Genomic DNA, 12,888 nt, shown 5'->3' with positions numbered 1-12,888 from the left:
TCCCCTGCCTCACGACCACAGCTTGTCAGTGTCCATACCTTTGGTGGCAAATGGGAGCCTCTCCAGACAGCGAGAGCTGTACGAAAAATTCAAACCAAGCCCCTAGGAAACCATCCTGCAGACTGCTGCATCAGAGAGTCCAGCCCTTCTCCTGGTCACAAACGAGACAGGAGCACTCAGCCTGCCAGCCCTCGCTCAACAGGACACTGTGGTGGAGTCCACTCCTGCAGCTGCACGTGCTTTGGTAAACAGGTGAACTAGCTCAGCTCTGAACTTGTACTGGGCACCTGAAATATCCAGGGTTTACTTCCACTGACTGCACTGCCATGATAAAACCAGTAATTGCTCTCTCTGAAAGCAGAAAGGCGAGCCAATATGCCAGGAGAAGCTTCTCAGTGAGGCTTGTGACTCGAGGCCTCACTGGCAAGCTCTGGTATGTATTTTGATACAGTCTTACGCATTTAAATGCATTTATTATGCATTTAAACAAATGCATAATCCCTTGAGTACAATATATATTTAGAAACATAGATCGGGAAGGTGTTTGGGCACCGACAACACTCAGGCTCTGGTATGGCTCGTTTTGCAGAATCGAACCCGACTCCCAGATCAGCAGCAAAATCGCTGGGCCTTGCTCTGGAGCCCACTGGCACACCTCCACCTGCCAGGACACACCGCAGCAGCACCACGGAGCCCAGGAGCTGACACTGAGGCGAAGCCCATACACAGCCCACAGCGTTTGGGGAATGTCTCTAAGCTAGCGGGGAGCCCACTGAGGCAGCCTAAGGCGCACACAGCCCCGAGAGCCCAGGTCCAGGGCAGCCCGAGCGTGCCGGGATGCAGCCCCGCCATACCGCAGCAGAACCAGTCCCAGGACATGCAGTCTGTTTGGGCATCTCCGCACCGTGCTCTGGGACACAGCCTCAGCCAGGAGCAGGGCCCCTCCACACAGGCACCACCCGCAGATACGCAGCGGTAACCAAAAAGGCTCTAAAGACCTGGGATGGATCCACCTCATCTCAGTGGTTTGTCGCCTGGCTGCGCTGACTTGAACAGGCCTGGACACGCCAGCGCTCACCCGAGGATGCTCAGAAGGAATGAACCGACACCACGTTGCTTTGGAAACATGTGAAATGTAAGCATGGGTGGGAAAGATCCCTACCAAGACAGCAGGATGACCAAGGCGCCGTGCCTCCTGGCCTGTCCGGCTCCCTGACAGTCAGCTGGAGGCTGTAAAGGGCTGGGCTTAGCTGGAGGCACCAGCTTCCCCACCCCCAGCCTGGGGGACTGGTGGGGTCATGTTCATACCCACAGCCGAGATTAACACATCCTTCTGCTCTAGATGCTCAACGCAATGAGAAACACTCCCTGCCCCTGAGACGCGACGGACCAAGCAAGAGGGAGAAGGCAAAGGTGCGGGAGTGGAAACGCTGCTGTCCAGTGCTGGAGATGGAAATGAGAGAGGGCAGCGCTCACGGTAACTCTCACAGCAGACCTCAGCGGGCTGCAGACCCTGCGCCTCCCAGCCCGTGCTGGCAAACAGCAGCACTGGAAGGGGCTTTCCTCAGTGCTCCTAGCCCAACCGTGCCCGTGCCACCCTAGGCGTGACGGCCCCCAAACCGGGCCTGGGCCTGTGCATGCTCCCCCCCCCCCCCCACGGGCTACTCCTCAGCTCGGCTGCTCCCAGGAACCAGGACGTTTGTGTGCTCCTGACATCAACATGGCTGCGAGGTTTCCGCTGGCTCCTCTACAACCGCTCTCCCCTAACGGGAACCTTCCAGCAGGAAAAAAAAAAAAAGGTTCATCTTGTCCTACATTTGCTTTCCTGCCGACGACGGGTGTTCGCTACACGAAGGACGGAGGGGAGGGGATGGGAGAGCGGCGCACACGTATCCCGGGATGCTGGGGCAAGCGGCAGCCCTCCAGGACGGAGGGGCAAGGAGAGAGGCGTGTGCCTGGGCGAGGGCTGCAGGACGGGGCGGCCCTCGGGAGGGCAGGGGCTGGCGAGGGGGAGGAAGGCGGGGAGCCCCGGGGAGCCCCGGCTTTCCCGCTCCCTCCGGCCGAGCCCCGCACCCCCACGCCCGGAGGCGCCGAGCCGGCCGCGGCCGCGGCCCCGGCCCTGCCGGCAGCGCCCCGGGCTGAGCTCCGCGCACGGCGGCGGCCCCGCGGCGCCTCCGCCCGGACCCGGGCAGCGCCCGCCCCGCCTCGCCTCGCCCCGCCGCAGCCGCAGGGCCGCGGCCGCGCTCCCGCGGCACCGCGCCGGCGGAGACTGCGCGCCCGCGGCTGCGGACGGCCCCGCCGAGGGCCCGGCCCGGCCCGGCCCGGCGGTGCCGGCGCTCCCCGGGCGGCGGCAGCAGCGCGCCGCGAAGCGGGGCGTGGAGGGGGGGGGGGGGGGCGGCGGCGGCCGCGGCACACGCGGCCCTGCAGCACCCCCAGCCGCGGGCGGGCGGGCGGCCGCCGGCGCCGTCCCGCGGGCAGCGGCGGCAGCGCGGCCCGGCCCGGCCCGTCCGCGGGGCACGCGCCCCGCCGCGCAGCCTCCGCGCCCCGCGCGGCCGCCGCCCTCCCGCGAGGGGCCGTCCCGCCGCCGCCACCGCCCCCGGTCCCGGTCCCGGCTCCGGCCCCGTCCCGGCGCCGCCCGCCCGCCGCGCTGCGGGGCTCGCCCTGCCCGGGCCGGCTCGGGACGCCGCCGCCGCCGCCGCCGCCCCCCCGCGCCCCGTCCCCCGTGAATAAGTACCGCGGGCTGCAATGCAGATGGAGCCGGGCACGGCAGCCCTCCGCGATTACCTGGCGCCTCCCGGGGAAGGACGGCGTCCGGAGCGCTTCCCCTGCAGGTGCGGCCGCGGCCGGGCTCCGGCGGGCTCCGGGGTCTGGCGGCAGGCAGGCTGGCCGCCTCTCCGCCCTGTGCCGGCGCTCACCAGCCGCATCCTAGAGCGGCTTCGCGGCGGCGGCGGCGGCTGCCCGCGGCCGGGGCGGGCAGGGCAGCCCGCGCGGACGGCCCCATGCGGCGCGGCGGCGCGGCTCCGGCGGCGGGCAGCGGCAGGCAGCGCACATGCACACACGCACGGGCGGCGGCGGCGGGCGGGAGGCGGGGGGAGAGCGCGGGGCACGCAGCGGCGCAGCCCGCCGAGCCCGCTCGCATCGCCCCGCCGCGGGCAGCCCGCTCCGCGCCCGCCGGCCGGTGACCTTGCCGTGTACCTGCGCCAGGTTAATCCTCGCAACGCGCTCCCGCTCCGCGCCCCGCTGCGTAATCCTGCGCGCCGGGGCGCTGCCGCTGGACGGACGGAGGGACGGGCGGGCGGACAGACGGACGGGGACGGGGCGAGGAGCGCGGCCGCGGTCAGCCCCGCCGCCGGGCCGGCGCCTCCCGCGGGGCGGGGGGGGGGGGGAGGATATGGGTCGTGGGGGGTGGGGGGGGCGCGCAGCTACAGCGGAGCGGCCGCGCAGCGCGCAAGGGCGGCCGGCGGCAGGGCCATGCGGCTCCGCGCCGGTGCGCGCTCAGGCAGAGCAGCCGCGGCGCCGGGCGCTGCGGCGGGGCAGGGCGGGGTGCGCGGCGCCCGCGGCTCGCCCCTCCGCGGCGGCTGCTGCTGCTGCTGCGCCCATCCTCCGCGCCGCCGGCTGCCGCCCGGCCCCGGCCCCGGCCCCGGCCCCGGGCAGCCGCGCCGCTCGCTGCAGCATGGAGGCAGCAGCCGCCGCCTCCCCCGCGCCGCGCCGTGCCGCGCCGGGGCGGGCTGGAGGAGCCGGGCGCCTCCCCGCCCCGCCGCACGCACGGCTGAGCCGCAGCCGCCCGGCCGCCGCGCAGACGTGCCGCCGGGCCGCCCCCCGCCGCGCCGGGCTGCGCTCCGCTCCGCTCCGCTCCGCCGGGCGGGCACCGGCAGGGAGGCGGACGCGCCTCCGCCTGCCCCGCCGCGCCGCGGTCGGGCTGCGGTGGCGGGGACCGAGCGCGGCCGCGGACCCCCGGCCGCCCCCGCCCAGGCCAGCCCCTCCGCCGGGAGCCCCGCGGGGCAGGGGCACCGGGGCGGGCGGCGTGTGGCGGTCCCGGCCGGGGGGGCGGGGGGGGGCCGCCGCTGCCGCCCTGCGTGGCGCGCCCGGGTTTTGACCTGGGTATTTATCCGGGAAGGGCGCCGGCGGAGCGAGCCCGGGAGCGGACACGCGAGGGGACGGGAGAACGGCGGCGGCGGCGGCTGGGCTCTGACCTGCATGGTGGATCGGCTTCTGCGCACCCTCCGGGAGGCAGGCAGCCTGCCCGCGCCCTGCCCGCGCCCTGCCCGGCGGAGCCGGCCTCGAAGCGCCTGGGCTGAGGACGCGCGGGCTGTAACACCTGACTTGTAGGAGGGGATGATCCCGGCAGGAAAAGGAAAGGCAGGGTTATCTTCGGGGTCAGTAACTTCGGGAGCCTTTGGGGGTTTAGTGATCGTTGTCTGTCTCCGGGGACCTCTGACGGGGAGGAGGGTGCCTGTCACGCTACGAAATACTGACACGTTTCTCTAACGCTCTTTCGTGGGAAAATGTCGGTGGTGGTGCAGGACCCGACGCGGAGCAGCAAGAGGAGTGCTGCCTGTGGCGCCGTGGAGAGGAGCTAATGAACCTTGTCAGCTGCCAGCCACTCTGCAGCTGGAGGGAGGCGCAGGCACTCGCCCTATGCCCGCTGGGCAGCGGGCCCCGTCTCCTCGGACACCCTCCTGTTGGGACGGCAGGCAGCTGCCTGCTCTTCTGGGGCTGCCCGGCTCTGCTTGGCTTCTCCAGCCCAAGCGCTCAGGATGCTGTCTGCAGCTGGACCGGCACGCAGGGCGGTCGCTGCTGCAGAGTGCGGAGGAGAACTCATCGACTGCTCTGCGTGCTCAGAGGCGACGGAAGCAATGCTGCTGGGATACGCTGGCATTTTGTGGGGGATGCACGTGGGGGACCCCCATCCCAGAAACGGAAAGATGCAGTGACAATCCTCACGCCTCTCTGCTGACGCTGTGCAAAAGATGCTTGTGCCTTGGGATGATGCAATGTCTGGCGTTGGTACGGGTGAGGAAAGGGAACGCAGCAGTGTCTGTCCACGCGACCTGAGAAAATTGCTCTCCTTGCAAACTCTGAAGTGGAAAGGGAGTTTGTTTTTGTGGTCTCCACAGCAGCGAGTGACCCTGGTCTAGGGAGGAACGCACCTCCCAGAGCAGCAGCCATCCTCTGCCCTTCCAACAGGTTCTGAAGCTGCCCAGGGCCTGGCAGCTGGGCTGGGTCTCATAAGTTAGTGTTTATCTCCAAGCCCCAGCTGCTGTTTCATGGAGCTGGTTCGAGTTGCTACAGAGGCAGAGAGGCTAAAGTGCTGGCAGGAGGGAGTGAGTCTAAATCTTCTACTCCCTTGAGGGAAAACTCCTGTCAGTAAGCTCATTTTGCTAGGGTTGGCTCTACGGTGGCTCTCCGTAACACTCAGTTCTAGCACGGTTGTCCTCTGGAGCTGGAGACAGTCTCGTCCTCGGCCCTGATTCAGCTTTCACACTGTGCTGTCCTCTGGAGAGAGCAGAGAGACAAGAAGATGCTCCGTGGTAAAACGTCTGTTATCTTGGCTGATGTCTACCAGATTAGACAGTCTTCTTGGGCTTCGTGTTCAAGCATTTGCTGCTCTGTCAGTTCTCTGCTGCCCCAGGAGCCGGATAGCTGGCGAGACGGTGATACCAGCTGTGCGGCTGGCATCAGGAAAGGAAGCGAGTGTCTGGGTATGGCTTCCCTGGCGAAAGGGAGATGAAAAAGCCTGGTGGGAACTCAGTGGAAGCTCGCGCTCAGAGCGTTGTGTATACTGGAGGGTACATTGGTTCGCTACTGGACAGCACAGACACACCATGAGGACTGATTCAGGACCACTCTGAACTGGTACTGTTACAGCACAGTCCAGAATCTCGGCATCCTTGCAGATGGGTAGAATAACATTGTGCACTCTCTGGGCCCAGCGGTCTGAGCAAGGGCTGCTGCAGCTTCTTTGCCAGCCTGAAATCTGTGTTGGACCTGGGATTGGAATGGCACCACTGCCTTGTTAACATACCCAGTGGAAGAACTTGCTCCTCCCTGGAGTGTCCGGGAGCATGGGGAGCTGTGGAGGTGCTGGGGAGCTTCACTCCCTGATGGGCAAGGTGGACAGCCAGTCTGTCAGGTCACTGGATGTGTCTCCAGTGATGGCTCTGGCTTCATGTACTCGCAACATGTCTCTTCCAGCCACCTCCCACTCCCTCTGCCTTGTCGTCAGGCTGCCTTGTGGGTGCTGTCCCACGGCAGCGACGGTGCAGATGCTGGGCTCTTTGTTTGAAAGCAGGGCCGCCCCAAAGGCATTGGGATGCTCTTGGCTGTGATCTGCTTGTGGAAAGAAAGCCACTGCAGCCACAGGAGATTATGCGTGTCCCTTCCTGGGAGCACAGCGTCTGGGTCTGGAGGACCAGTGGTTATATGGTGACTTGCCTTCCGCTCAGCTGCTCAGTGGGTGATGCTGCCCCGCAGTCCAGCTCTGCCCGGGTGCCCCTGTCCTGGGGGCTCTTTGTGCTGGGGTAACTGGGCACTTAACCCACTGCCAAGTATAGCTCCACGGCTAGTTAGAGTGAAACCCCAGCAGCTTTCACACAGGAACAGTCAACATCGCGTTCGATTCCATGTCTGAGCATGGAAATCAAAGCAAATCCTGGACCCAGACCTAAGTGACAATGTGTGACTGTTGTGCTGTTCCGCGTCTTAACCCTGACACCGTTCCCCTCCCTGTGGTTTGCCCCTCCACTGGGGTCTCTCCCTGGGGTGCTCCCGGCTGCCCCGGGTGACACCGTGGGGGATGTCTGTGCCTGAACACTCCCTTCAATGCCCGGGGGTGGGCTGTTTTGGGAAAGACCTCAGTGCCCTAGGAAGGGGCAGGTCTGTGTCCTGGGGGAGCCACTGTGTGCCTGGCAGCATACCCCTGAGTGCCTGGCAGCGTACCCCCATAGATGCTGTTGGCCTGCGTGGCCCCCGGGACTGGGGATGCTCAGGATTACTCAGCTGAGCTCCTGTGTAGCACTGGTCAGAGCTCACCCAGCCTTGGGGACCCCTCACTCCCACTGGGGCGCAGCCACCTCACCCATTAACCCTTCCTAACAAGCGCTTACTGTGACTTTTGCCTTACTCTAGCCTCCAAGGATAGCATTGATGCCTTTTTCCTGGTAGAGCCAGTAAATCCTTAACCTAAAATCTTTTCCCCCTCATAGGTACCTTTTTAAAATGATTTCATCATTTGTTTGGCTGAAATAAGGAGAGCTTCTTGAGGAAAGTGCTTTGTACAAGTAATACATCGAGCTGCTTTTATGCACTCTCTAACCCGTAATCACCTCATGAAGGAGGGGTGTCAGGCCTGGGCACAGTGCCATCTCACTGCAGCTGGCTGGTTATGGGGTGCTGTGCTCACCGAGCTGGCTCCCCACACCTTCCAAAGCCACGCATCTGCCCTCCGTGGTGGTCACAGGGGGCTGCTTGTCCCTCATCACTTCAGACCTTCTCCCCGGGCCCACCTCATAAACTGGAGCCGTCCTTCGAGCTGCGGCTGAGGCAGGTAGCATCCTCGGGAGTCGCTGCCAAACTGCTGGGCAAGCAAAACTGGACACTGCTGTTTCGGCAAGAACAGAGAAATACCTCTTTTCTGAGGTGGCGATGGCTGTGCCGAGGTCTGAAGGAGTGACTATTTAGCCATACATCACTCCGCACTAAGCAAAGTGCTTTACATTGGCACAAGCGGTCTTTTCTTGTTAGGCACCTCAGAATGTTAATACAGCGTGCTGCGTGTACACCCTAAAGGAGATGGGCAGCAGTGCAGGGTAGCAGTGAGAGCAGTAGGCAGGCGGCTGCAAGTTGTAGCGTCCATGCTAAAACTCTAAGGCAAGAGGCAGTAAATGTTACTCTTCAAGATAGAGTGTTATACCTCATCAAAAAGTATTTGGGAACTGCAGTGTTTACTCACTCATCCTTACAAGAAGAAAATTCAAAGCCTTAATCACTGAAATGTCAAGTGCCACGCTGCATGGAGTGGATCCCCCTACTCCAGAGCACCTGGGACACGGGAAGCGCTGCAGGCAGGAGCGCAGTGCCAGCCTCTCCCTCCAGAAGCAGTGAAGCGTGTTGAGTTACCCGGGTACTCGTTTTCCGCGGATTTTTTTCCGTTTTAAGTTCTTTAGTCTGTAAGATGGGGGAGCTGTTGCATTGTACAAAAAATGGCAGAGACCGATCCTACTAGTTCATAGGAATTACGTCTCCTTGTAACCAGGCTGCAGGAGGCAGGAGGTGAGAAGCCTCCCGGCTGCCAGGCGAGGCTGCGGCAAGTGCCGGCACTTTCCAGAGCCATGGAGCACCCAGTTACTGCACTCGCCAGCCGGGCAGGCATGGGGTGAGCGGTGCATAAACCTGGCCCAGGCACACAGGTTTTGGAGAGGCCCCTTCCTCATCATTACTTCTAATTTTATTTAAGGTGAACTGGCATTGCATTTCTGTCCAGGGTATGTTGGCGAGCGGTAAAGCACCAGCACAGGTTGATTCGCTGCTCTTCGGGTGCCTCCCGGCAGGCCCGCTCTGCTCATCCCTGCCAGCTGGCGCTGCCGGTGAATTGGACCTCGTACCATAAACCACCGCGGGGAGGACAGAGGAGCTGGCACCGGGTTTGTCCTCAGATGGACTCAGTTCATCCATTGAAACCAAACCAAGTAAAGAGATACTTAATCCTTTTTACATTTTTTAATCTGTGAAAAAAAACCAGTTCATCTTAGATTTTAATCCATGATTACAGTAATTGCACTGTCTGTTTGCTTGATCTTTTAACAGATTTGCTTTCTGAGGAATAAAATAAAGCGATACCCTTGGGATTTTTTTGAAATCTCCTGCATGATTATATAAAGATTTCTACAAATTGGTACCTGGCTTCTAAAAACAGTGGTTTATATCTTTCATACTTTTTAGCCAGTAGATATAAGCCGAAGGACTAACACAAATTAATGCTGGGTGTCCAGTAGAGATCTGGCACGTACAACGACTTTGCATTGCATGAGCACGTTTTTGTCTGGGAAAGACCTTGAGGCACAACTGAGAAAAGTTTGCCGTGTCTCCTAGGAGCCTTCCCCCCTCAGTCCCAGCCTTGCAGGCAGGGCTCTGCCCACCCTCTGATCCAGCGCATGAGCTCTGGGCCTGGGGCAGCGTCCGGCCAAAGCGCCGCATCTGTCTCTGGAGGGCTTCGTGCTCCGCGTGATTGCTTTGCTCACCCCCTCGGCTGTCTGGCCAATGTCCAGCCCCGTGGCCAAGAGGCTGCTTCGTGGCTGGGGCCCGAACTTGTCTGAAGCACGGCTTGTTTAGTTCGGTGCACGCAGATATAGGAGTGGAAGGAATACGGCAGATGGAGACCCTGCACAAGAAATGGGAAGAAAGAAGTTTATTGCAGGGTTGTAAATCAAAAATAGAGAATAAGCCCAGTCATAATTTAAAAGAACAGCCTACCCCCAAAATACCTGTTACCTGCAAAAGGCTGTTTCCTTCTGCCAGGTTTCATTGTCACCTCCAGGGCATGGGACAAGTGTTCCCAGGGCAGACAGGGACCGAAGCGGTAGGGAACTGCCAGGGGGCCGCTGCGGCTGGAAAGCAGTGCCGATGTGCACAGTGGAGCTGGGGCAGAGGTTAGACGAAAAGGAGCGGGCTGCCGACACCACAGGCAACCCCATTTTTCCAGCTGTAAACAGACATACGGGTACTTGTGTTTTTGAGGGGACCCACCCTGCCTTCAGTCCTCGAAGCCCTTTTCTTGATGTAGGAGTGCTTTTTACTTTTCCTATCTCCACTAACCGTGGGAGGCGGGAGCCAAAGCGGACCACTGGCCCCAGGAAAGGACTCAGCGCTGCAGTGCAATGCTTCTGTCTGAAGAGCTGGTTTGGGGGAAAAATGGCTGTAAATTTCTTCCTCAGAGGGAGATTAACCCCACTGGGTCCAAGGGCAGCGATCGCCCATTGCTGAATGAGGACTTGCATCGCTGAAGGGGGGCTTCCGATCAGCGTGCGGCAAGGTGCTCGCTGGGCCCCCTCTCGATGTTAGATCTCACTCTGCTGTCTGCCAGCAGCAGGATAGCCTCACCTGGCATAAGGGAGCCTGCTGATTCTCTCAAGCCAAGACAGGCACAGAAGGATAGGGAGGACAACGGAGAAATGGCAGAATACTGCTTGAGATGCCTTTGATCCACGCTGGCAATCATTCAAGCCCACATACCGTCGGTTGAGCAGGGCTTCTGCTGTATTCAGGGACATGGTTGATTGGCGGACTTGGCATTGTTAGGTTTACGGTTGGACTCAATGATCTCAAAGGTCTTTTCCAACCTAAAAGATTCTATGTTTCTATAATTTAAGCAGACAGAAGTGTTGGGTGCTGTGTGGATGGGATGGGCTTCACCTGGCAGATAGCTCAGGCACCTTGTCCTACTTCACCGGGGCTCAGCATCCCACACCTTGCCTATTTAATGGAACGGAGCAGCCAGGCTAAAGATGCACTCCATTGCCTGTCCCCTCCTCCCATCTTCTGGTAGTATTTAGGTATGCCCTTGATATTTTAATAACGTGCTCCCTTAACACTTGCGCTCTCTTTGTATTGGGCTTTGGGATTTTGGTCTTTTAAAATTCTTTCTTATTCACATTTCTTTCATATGCAATTTATTCCTTCTTTGTTGAGGTGACTTCTCAGCAGAAAATAGCAAAATTGGCATCACCAGCCTGCTCGAATTCCCTTAACATGCTTGCTGCTCTGTAAGAGCCATGTGGAGAGCTCCTTTCCATAATAGACTGGAAAATTGTTTGCTCTTCTACCAGTTGCTGATTTAAGTGCTTTCTTAAGCCAAATCTTGCATGGAAAAGAGTATCAAATCATTCAAGCCATTTGCACTGTCTTCCTTCTTCTGTATGTCCCATCTTCTCTCTTACATCCAAGCAACAAGCTGAGGGCTCATGTCCAACTGACTGGGATGGGAGAATGAAGAACTACTAGAGACCTCATTTATACACACAAAGAAAAAAAAAATCTTTTGTTTACAGTCCTTAATTTACAGTCTTTACAGTCACAGTTTAAAGCCTACAGAAGCTCACGACTGCCATAACCACATTGAAGCAAAAAAGCTACACCAAAAATGAGTCAATTGTCACTGCAAAATTTTACTCCTGAATGCAAGCTGATGTTTTGCTCCCCAGACAAGGAATGCAATGTTCCATTGGAACAGGAAGAGAAAGCAGATGTAATGATTATTTGGCATAAGCATCCCAAACAAGCCAAACTGGAAAAATAGTAAGGTCACTAATATTTTTAGGAAGTTGCTAATTGGAAAAAAAATTACAGAGACACACAGGCAAAAGAAGTCTAGTAATAACTCTTCAAAAGAGAGTGAGCTGGAGTCTGGCATGAATCCCCACAGCTTCTGAGCTTGTTCAATTAAAATCAACACTGAATGGGTTTTCTTTCACTTCCATTACTCAAGCTGCATTCTTCAAAGGGATAGCAAATGAATGATATGCATATGAAAGAACCATGGAGTATGAAATTACAAAATGATACAGGGTTTGGATATTTGCACTTTGAGATATTAAATCTTCTGAAGGAAAATATTTGAGCAAATTCTGAATAAAGAACCCTACAGAGGAGGAAGGAAGAGCTGCGAGATAAATCTAATAATGAAGAGACTAAGCAATTTCCAAGCGCTATTGAATTACTTGGTTTAACCATGACACAGTATTTCCAGTCTAGGATTTACTCCTCTGCCCGGTCAGGGCAGCGAGCACATCGTAACGGCCCGTCAGACCCATCTTTCTATACGTGGCTGCCGTGGGGCGGTCTGTGGGGAGCACTTGTGTCCTTCCGGCGCAGTTTCTCCTGCCACCGCAGTGCCACCAAGGCAGGGGAGTCCCCAGCTGGCATGTTGGGGCTCCAAGACATGGTTTGGGGACAGCAGGGTCTCGGGCTCTGCGCGCTGGGGCTGCGCTGCGCGTTTGAGATCGTTCACTGCCCCCCACATCCCCCTCCCTGCCACCTCCTTCCCTGCTCCCTGCCTTCGGGCGGCCAGAGCGCGGCTCAGTCGGGCAGCGTGCGGCCGTGTCGCTCCTGCCCACGCAGGCAGCAATGCTGAGGGGCCGTGCACGGAGCGGGACATGCTGCTCTCCACGCGGGTCTCCCTGTGACTGCCTGGGGGCACTGCTTTGGTAGGGGCTTGTCCGCAGGTGGGTTGTGATAGCTGATAACTGACATTCGCCAGCTGGGTCTCATTTATGTTTGTAACACGAACTGGGTTCAGGGTCCTGAGTCAGACTCGGATTTAACCCTTTCCAGAGGTTTAGAGGTGCTGAAAATCACTTCCTTGCTGCCTGGTGCCCACCCTCCTTTCCTTTTTGCAGACACCGCACTGCTGCAGCACCTCTCCGGGCAGATGAGGTCCATACCTCCTCGCTGTCCTCCACGTCTCCGCAGCGCGAGACAGACGGCAGCCAGCAGCAGTCCTGACCCTGCTGCAGCCGCTGCTGCCCTATGGAGTACATGTCTGCTTTGGCCTTCCCGGGTTTTGCCCTGCAGGGCCGAAGACATGCTTTATTACAGCTGGCAGCTGGTAAGGAGAACTAACAGAGGTGTGTCACGGTTCATTGGGATCTCTCAAATTTACAGGACAAAGTACTCTGTAAATTAAGCTTTATTTTATGAGCTCATTAAGAAATACAGCAAACAAACACAACAAACAAGGGCTCAACCCCCTATGCCCAGAGTAGTCTTTCACGTGAATTCAGTTATTCACCACTCAAGTCATGAGGTTTCATAGCTTATAACCCATAACTCTTAACTCATGCACCTATGAGCAAAATGGTTCCCTAGGCAAGGGTGAGAGTGCTCATCCTTCCT

The 12,888-nt window shown here is 59.0% G+C and overlaps 1 protein-coding gene across 4 annotated transcripts in view; it reads right to left on the bottom strand.

The window, feature by feature from the left end:
* The window catches only part of LRFN5 (leucine rich repeat and fibronectin type III domain containing 5), a 61,292-nt gene extending 56,355 nt beyond the window's left edge, over window positions 1-4,937 (bottom strand). For 2 of the 4 annotated variants that reach the window (XM_069783001.1, XM_069782998.1), the window contains exon 1: window positions 2,785-2,899. The gene's annotated coding sequence lies outside the window, so the exon portion shown is untranslated. Of the gene's footprint in view, window positions 1-2,784; window positions 2,900-3,195; window positions 3,297-4,193 lie in introns of those variants that run through there. The other 2 variants (XM_069782999.1, XM_069783000.1) reach the window with 2 other exon arrangements.
* Window positions 4,938-12,888: the final 7,951 nt, after the last annotated feature.

The sequence above is a fragment of the Haliaeetus albicilla genome, chromosome 5 (assembly GCF_947461875.1).
Source record: "Haliaeetus albicilla chromosome 5, bHalAlb1.1, whole genome shotgun sequence".
In the NCBI taxonomy this organism is placed as follows: Eukaryota; Metazoa; Chordata; class Aves; order Accipitriformes; family Accipitridae; genus Haliaeetus; species Haliaeetus albicilla.
The sequence above is the reverse complement of the archived record's forward strand: the minus strand, read 5'-3'. Positions and strand labels throughout refer to the sequence as shown.